This window comes from Dermacentor andersoni, chromosome 5 (genome assembly GCF_023375885.2).
Source record: "Dermacentor andersoni chromosome 5, qqDerAnde1_hic_scaffold, whole genome shotgun sequence".
Lineage (NCBI taxonomy): Eukaryota > Metazoa > Arthropoda > Arachnida > Ixodida > Ixodidae > Dermacentor > Dermacentor andersoni.
The window spans coordinates 160438267-160444670 of record NC_092818.1 but is presented as its reverse complement, the minus strand read 5'-3'; the positions used below and the strand labels follow the sequence as shown (position 1 = coordinate 160444670).

The window sequence follows — 6404 nt, the reverse complement described above, 5'->3', positions numbered from 1 at the left end:
TTAATTTCATTTTTGCTACCAGTGCTTACCTGCTGTGAAAATTGTACGTGTTGAGACGTGTATTAGGCCATTTCTATCTTCCTGTGAACTATGTGTTAGTACCTTCCCACTTTTAAAATTTGATATTATTCTCTTGTTTGTTTGTTTGAAATGACCTATCTTTGATATGTGCTGTTAGCCTAAGTGAAAAGTAGCAGGAGGCATCATTCATGGTGTCAAGCTCATGCACATTTCCTTAATAAAAAAAAGTGGAGAAATCTCGTGTGATGCCACGCATGACATTTTGCATGACGCGTTACGTTCTAGTCATTGAAGATTGTTTGCATCAACTGCGAGTGATACCACTCGCAGTTGCACGACACAGATATGACAAAGATGACACAGATATGACACATATATGACAAAAAAGCAACCAGGGTTTGCCTGTGAGTTCATGTGGCGGGCTACGTTATTTATTAAAATTTTACTGCTCTGGAAGCATTGCGCCTCATAAGATAGCCGTTCTCTTTGGCGCATTGAAAGGTTGGAATTTCCGCGGTAGCTAGTTGGTAGCCTGTGTTAAATAGTGCTGAAACGGAGAGGTCGGAAGCAGTACGCCTCCAAACACTACATTTGACTGATAGAATAAAACAACAGCAGAAATTTGCTTGAATAGATACATGAAGTGATCACACTAAAGAAGGACACTTTAGCACGTGCAAGGACTAACACGTACAATATAAAAACAACGAACGCGAGTTTATGCATAAAACGACCCCAATGTTTTCAGTAGATGTCCACGGCAATAAAGTATTTCATTGCAATGAAAACGCAATTTCAAGCCAGCGAACAGGCTATCGCGCAGATATTGTTCCAAGTGACAAAGAATGGCTGCCCAGCACAAAAGTTTTATCGTAGATGTTGCCTTTGCTAGGCATACTAAGGGCATTCCAGCAACACGCTGGCTATGTTCTCATCCACCGCTCCACAAGCTCGCGACGGGGAGCTTGCACGGGGAACCTTAAATCGGCAGTGCCTGAACAATGTAAGCAACGCCAGGGCGAAAGCGGTGGAACAAAGCTTACATACTTCGCGGTAACTTCAGATACACATAGTACAGGGTCTATGGTATACAGAATAAATCTTGCCTCTTCATTGAACCATGCCGGAGATGATGTCGCTGGAATGTTGGTACAATGTTTCTAAAGTAGTGAATAGAACAGCAGACTGGTGTATTCTCCATGTTCGTGCAAATATTTCGTCAAATCGCCTGCTCATTGTATTCCAAGTATGCCACAATGACTTTGAACCAATTTTGAAATGCAATCTCATGACTGGGTGACGCGTCGGGGTGATGCACGGCTAGGTGAGCTGGTATACCACCCAGGTATACGGGAATAGCGTCACAAGCACCAAGTTCTCCCCTGGTGCTTGGTAGGCCACACTCTGGGAGGAAAAAAATGAAGAAAAACATGAAACCTGCTTCCATGGCAACGGTTTTGATGATGCGCGAGGGAGAAACGCCATTCCGCTTGTCGTCTGCTACACTACTTGCATTATTTCTTTTTATCAGATTTTGTTTTCAACATCCTTCGGCTTCTAATTTCTTACAACTTATGTGCAACGCATCTGCCTGAAAACATATTTTTTTCTGTTCAAGATGCGCGAGCAAGCATACCATGCCACGCGGTTATATTGTTTCCGCAAAACATAAGTATGCAGAGAGATGCGCTTTACTCACTGTTTCTATTACAAACCTAACGCACAGTGAGGCATTCAATACACAATACAATAACGTAGAGCTGAGTATCTCATTAGTTAGTACAAATGGACGCGTTCTGTACTGCGATCATAAGCACGTAAGACAGCTTCCTACAATTTTTCACACACAAAAAATTGCTAAAGCTTGCTGTGCACAACACTACTCTACCAAATCAATTTTTGTCGCAACAGTTATCTGTGAATAATAAAGATTATCAAGAGCAGCATATCCACATTTTTCGTATACCAGTAAGAAAAGCTTCCTTGTTTTATTTCATACAACGGATATATATTGTTAGTGCAAACAACATGGTATACCTACAGTCAGTTTTGTGCATAGCTGTCCTTGTGCTAATGTGCCGAGACATATCCAACAGATTATATTGAAAATGTCCGAAGTCTTTTTTATATGTGGTTTTGTTTCTCAATACATGTAAGACTACTAGAGTTTCTTTCAGATCTGTAACATTGCGAAGAAGGTATCAATACGAAATTGCTCACAAGCATATTGTAGATGTTTCTCAAAATATTTAATGCACGTCATTTGTTCTATCGTTATCAAGGCATAAATGGCATAGTTCCAAGACAGTAACAACAAATAGTGCTAAGTTTTTGTTGGTCTTGAGAAAGAGGAAATGCAGCAGAACCATGTGCCAATCGGCGGTTGATCATGAGTAGAGGTTGGGCAAGGACATAGTGATGTACAAAGGTATCATTGAACGCGTAACTTCAGGACATGGAGAAATGTTTTCTAAAAGCAACGCTAGTCGGCTACATTCCATGCATCGGGGCAACCTGCTCAGAACGATTCTTTTTTGAATGGTTTTCAAAACCGTCGTCAATACGCTGAATATATGTACATTAGACACTTTCTTTAGCAGAGCCTATAGGCTGAGTTTCGTGCGACTTGTTTGAAGCATAGGACAGGTGTTAGAGCTATGTTACGAGTTTCATCATTGGCTGCAGGTCATCCATCATAAGAATCTCGGTGTGGACATAATAAGGAGGCGAAAACATTTAAACTTTTCTAGGACACTCGTTTCTGGCACAGCATGCTTTCTTTGCGCATTAAGACTATTCGTGACTTTGCCGAAAGGAGACCCCCCCCCCCCCCCCACTTCCCACTTTTGCTATAGTAATGAAACCACTGAAGCCAAGAGTGCTCAGCAACATTAGTACTTGCACGACTTTGCTTAATTAAGCTCAAGAAGATCCTAGCATCCCTAGATCCATGCATGGTAGCTATGTAATAATCCTTGAAGAGGAGGGTGCAAATGTGGGAGAAATGACTGCCTGCAGAAAGAATACGTTGCGCGAAGTTTATGCAGATATTGAAATATGCCGAAATATTTTCTAAAGACAGGCTAATCAGGAGACCGCCCTAAGAGCTGTCGCAACTACGCAAATAATAAAATGTCAGTAAGACATTTTTTCTTAATTTTCAAGCTTTTGGAGCTCTTTTTTTGGAGCGGGTTTTCTCTCAGGCTGTTTTGTGAGATTCAGATTGATGTAATTTATGTGCACCATAAGCCACACATAGCATAACTACTGCAGCAGATCTATGGGACACTTTTCTTATAGTACACTGCTCTTTAGCTTATCTTTCAATACAGTGGACACACCGCGCAACTGCCGGACCACACCGACATGCTCCGGAAAACATTTATCCATGTACTTTCCTTCCTCTTGTGGTAATGGAGCGTCACCTGGCACTGCTAGAGTTGGTAGAACTCTGGCTCGCATGATACATCAACTTCTCTAGTGCTTCTCTCGCGGTAATCTTTCGGTAGCTCTATCTTGGGTAGCATCTCTCAGACGCTTGATGACGTATGTAGTATCTGGTGACTATATTTTACGATTTTTGCCTCATTGCGACAGTGTGGAACCTATAAAGACAGATGCATCATCAGAACATCTTGTCAGGTTAGTTGGAAAATTTTCGCCGAAGCTGCATGTTGTATCAAGGAACACTACACACAGGCACCCGCAACAAGCGCAGAGCCCTGTTTATGCTTCGGTTTCTTGTGCTACTGTAAAGCGAATTTCATTGGCAACACATGCGTGCCATATGAGATGGATGCAGAACTTTAATAAGGTCCTGAGGTACGCGACTCAGCGCGCTGCGGGATCGCTTCACGTTTATGGAAACACGAAATGAAAAGCCCGTTAATTGTCAAATTTCTACTACACGTGACAAAAAACGGAATTGTTTTCGTAAAATAGTGCTTTTAATGTCTGCAGATTAGTTCTGGCTATATTTGGCTTCAGGATTTCAAGTATAAATACTTCCCCAAAATTTTATAAGCGAGGTTTCATGTTTTAGTGCCGCTGTGTATTCATGTAACATGTTCAGCATTGCTGGTTTCCCAGTAGCTGGCTGAGAATACTAGGCATCAGTTTTTAGAGTTAGTTTTATTGAGCGATGAAAGTTTTGATTCAGCTTCTTAAGGATTAGATAACTGAGCGTCTTATTTACATTGGCTTGATTTTTCTGCAAGATACCCATAAGAGCAAGACTATCTCCCAATAGTTTAAAGCTACTGGGCAACTGTGCTTTGGAATTTTTGCTCCGGAAGAATTTCTGCGACAAACCGTGAAACCAAACTTAGGAATAAGATGGCAGCGCGCGGCAATAACTGGCTTCGCCGTGCCGTATGCTGTAGCGCCAAGCGACGCGTTGCACTTTAAGAAATTGAATTGGCTCATTGTCAGCGAGAACTGTTCGGCTTTTTAGTTTAGCCTATAACCGGGAACATCGCGCACCGCAGATGAACAAGCGATAACGAGAAACTGAAAATCACGCGGTTTCTTGGCGCACGTGGAGCAAATTTCGCTGCCTAACATCACAGGGCACTCGGCGCCGTAGAAAACGACGAGGAAAAGAGCGCTCGCCGTGCTCATAGCACTTGCGCCATCACCTGGCAGGTGGTTTTCGTACTAAAATAATGAATTACAGAAGCGCAGATTGGCAACCACTAATAGCTTCCTTACCCTCATGGATCAGGGACCGCTCTTCCACTCGAGCACTGACCACGATAGGGTCGGTCCGAGCACAGGCCGTAGCGGTTGTACATCTGTTCCCATGGCCGCCAAATTTCTACCTTATTTAGCGTAAGTTCGCCATATGTCACATCTGAAAAAATGGGCAAGATACCGCGTGGTCATTATTAAAGAATAAACCCGCCGTGGTTGCTCAGTGACTATGGTGTTGGGTTGCTGAGCACGAGTTCGCGGGATCGAATCCCGGCCACGGCGGTCGCATTTCGATGGGGGTGAAATGCGAAAACACCCGTATACTTAGATTTAGGTGCACGTTAAAGAGCCCCAGGTGGTCAAAATTTCCGGAGTCCTCCACTACGGCGTGCCTCATAATTAGAAAGTGGTTTTGGCACGTAAAAACCCATAATTCAAATGATTAAACACTTAAAGGTGAAACGAAAGTTGAGAGTATGAAGAATCGACTACATAACTCTGCCCTTCTAGGTACAGGTTGAAAAGTGAAGCGAACCTATGTTGGGGTCACTTAGGTAACTAGAACTTCCTGTAATTCAAAACGCAAACGCTGACTGCTACGTAATTGATCTTTTTCCTTTTGCCGTGCTCATGACCATTCAAAGGCGGTAATAACAAAAATCTGGTCGCGGAATGCTCTTCAGAGTAAGCAGTTTCTGCAGCAAGCATTCAAATACCTTGGGCCGATATAAATTGCAAGTTTTCTACTCTAGGAAAAAACGAAGAGTAACCGCTGACATATACCGCAGCGAAATTTCCGCCTGTGCGTCAGCTAGCATCATTCGGCGAAGTAGCTTCAGTTTCTTACAATACCGCAAAAGAAGTACGCCCCCCCCCCCCCACCCCCCTAGAAAAAAGAGGTATTCACTTGAAAACAACCGCGGAAGATCTTTCGTTTCGTCTTACAGCTGTTTTGATGAGCGCAGCGCTTGTTTCTTCATAACGATTACAGAAGAAGTGTGCTTCCCTCTCGTCCGCTGGGAAACGGAAATATTTTGTCCTCGTGCTGCTCCCCGAGTTGCCACCTCACACAGCCGCACAGCAAGCCTTGTATCCTTTCCTCAGTTTTTCTGACATTACCTGAACATTCGCAGGCACAGAAAGAAAGTTTTAAACTACAAAGCATATGGAAAAAACGTGCACGTGCATAGAAAGCGGCAGGTGCAGACTACGGGAATGGCCGCCGAAGCGATAAGAGCGATAGCGCCGCCCATTGGCGCAACAAATGAAGCGGCAAAATAAAAATATGATACCGAAAAAGAAAATAGCCAGAAGCACATCTTATTTCTACCATAATTGCATCACTTCATTTTATTGTCACGTAGTTTGAAAAGATAGAGCTACATATGCAAAAGTTATTGAGTTTTGCTTTGGATACCGGTGTCATGGCGACGCTTTATTGCCAATACCGAAACTAGCCGCACTGTCCACCCAATGGCGATGCCCTCTACCCTCACACAGCACTTGCGCGCTAGTGTGACAGCAGGTGTTCCCTTTCGTCCGCTCTGCCAACGCCTCTCAGCTAGCACAATACCTGCGCATTTCGATCGATGACGTCATGCTACCTTGATCGACTGCCATAGAAGCTAATGGGGATGCGCCTGAGTAAGCCGTGGTGATTTTGACGTCACCGCTTTCGTCACGCCGATCTT

The 6404-nt window shown here is 43.5% G+C and overlaps 1 long non-coding RNA gene across 1 annotated transcript; it reads right to left on the bottom strand.

Moving 5' to 3' along the window:
• Positions 1-1194: 1194 nt before the first annotated feature.
• On the bottom strand, positions 1195-6349 carry LOC129384815 (uncharacterized). The gene is made up of 3 exons (XR_008612451.2): positions 5659-6349; positions 4732-4873; positions 1195-1425 (listed from the first exon to the last, which is right to left on the bottom strand). It is a non-coding gene; the product is annotated as an uncharacterized lncRNA (long non-coding RNA).
• Positions 6350-6404: the final 55 nt, after the last annotated feature.